Raw genomic sequence first — 2,073 nt, forward strand, 5'->3', positions numbered from 1 at the left:
GGGAGCCTTGGTGAGCCAAACCACTTAGAGCAGGCTGCCCTAATGGTGCTCGAGAAGGGTGGGGAAGGTCACCCAGCTTTTCCCAGAACTGGTCTGTCAAGCTGCTGGGGGCAGCTGCCCCCCAGCTTCACAAGACCCCAGATGGGGGAGTCTCAAGATGGCACTGCACATGCAGCAGGAACCCTGGGGGTGGGGGCACCGCGTGGGTTGGGCTCCTTCTGTGGGGCAATGCAGGGGTGTGGTAAACCAGCAGCTCCCCAGCTGGACTCAGGGCCTGTGAGGACTGCAGGCTTCTCCAGCAGTACATGCTCAGGTGTCCATGGTGTGAGTGGAGACTGCTGGGCTTCCTGCTTACCTTTTCCCGCTAAGCAAAGTCATCCATGGTCCGGGGTTGGTCTCAGAGATGGGATGACAGATGTTGTGTACTTGGTTTACCTCAGCTTATTTTTTTTGGTGGGGAGAGGTGGAGGTGCTAGGGACTGGACCCAGGGCCTCGTGTATGCAAGCACTCTACCACTGAGCTACCTCCCTAGCACTAGTTCCCGTCTGTATCTCACCACATCCCCACTGTGCTCTGGTGCTCAGCCTTGGACACTCCAGTGAAAGAGCTGTTGTTGTTTCTTTGTTTTGGCCCTTGGTTGTGGAGTGAAGAGCACCAGGTACCTCTAGACAACCATCTTGTTCGAACTAGGATATGTGACAAAAGGAATTTCTAAGCAGCAGTGTTAGAGTGCTGATGGTTTTTCTGAACTGCTTATGGTAAAATATGAGAAGAGAGGAATGATTTAAAAAAAAAAAAAGGAATTTATAATTAAAAGGGAAGCAGAAAGTAAGGCTCTCAGCCTTTACTTTATATAAATATATTTATATAAAGAATTAAAAAAGCATGTTTAGGGGCTGGGGATATAATTCAGTTGGTAGAGTGCTTGCCTTGCGGACATTATTACCCTGCATACGTGCATGATTACACGACTGGTGTGACTCAGCACCCATGCACAGCTGGAGGACAGTTGTGTTCCATTTGTGGACAGTGTGAAAAATGCATTCTACTGTCATGTTTAACCAATTAGAACAACAACAACAACAACAAAAAGCATTTTAAAAAAGCATGTTGAGAGCCAGGTGCAGTGGGTATACCTGTAATCCCAGCAACTTGGTAGGCTGAGGCAGGAGGATGGGAAGTTGGAGGCTAGCCTCAGGAATTTAGCAAGACCCCATCTCAAAATGAAAAATAAAGGGCGGGGGATTGAAGCTGAGTGGTTGAGCATCCCTGGGTTCCATCCGCAGTACTGCAAAAGAAAAAGGAAAGAAATCATGTTTAGGAGAGAAAACTAGAGGTGTGGCCAAATGGCACCCTTGACAGGGAGATTAGTGTGGCTAGAAGGAAGCCAGGTGCTCTTCATCAAGACATGGGAAAATGACCCCCAAAGCATTTAGGGGGTGTTGGGGTACAGAGTGGGCAGTGGGAGGGAATGGCTGCCATGCCCATCACAGGCCCAAAGTGCTAGGGTTCCAGGGGTAGAATGGTTTTTGAGAAGGGGCTCAGGGCACCTATGGGACCTTGGGGCTCACCCCCCAGACCTGCTTTGTGTCTCTGCTCCCATGTTCTGGAGCAATGCTCCTCACCCACCCCGGCTGTAGCTCAATTGGGCAGCCAGGGGCATCACTCTGAAGCACACGGTGGGGAGTCTTGGCAGCCTCCATGTGGTACAAATTCCACTCGTGCACAAGAGGAGCAGAGCCATGGCTACCTCCACCTAGATCTGAAAGGCCAGTTCAGATAGCCTGGGGACTCATCTGGAGACCTGCAGTAGGAACAGAGCTGCTGCAAGAGTCCCCACTAGGGCAATGTCCAGCAGAACTGCAGGGTCAGGGTCACCAAAGAGCCTCCACCAGGGCAATGCTTGGTGGAGTCATGGGGGCAGGGTTGCCTGAGACCCCAGACACTAAAGCCACCAATGTGCAACACCAATCTGGAAGAGCGGCCAGCACCCAACTCCAACCACGAGAGCCGAAGCATGGACTGCTCCCAGCGAAGTCATGGGGCGGAGCTGCCAGGAGCCATGCCCCACT

Source organism: Sciurus carolinensis, chromosome 1 (genome assembly GCF_902686445.1).
Source record: "Sciurus carolinensis chromosome 1, mSciCar1.2, whole genome shotgun sequence".
NCBI classification, from domain to species: Eukaryota; Metazoa; Chordata; class Mammalia; order Rodentia; family Sciuridae; genus Sciurus; species Sciurus carolinensis.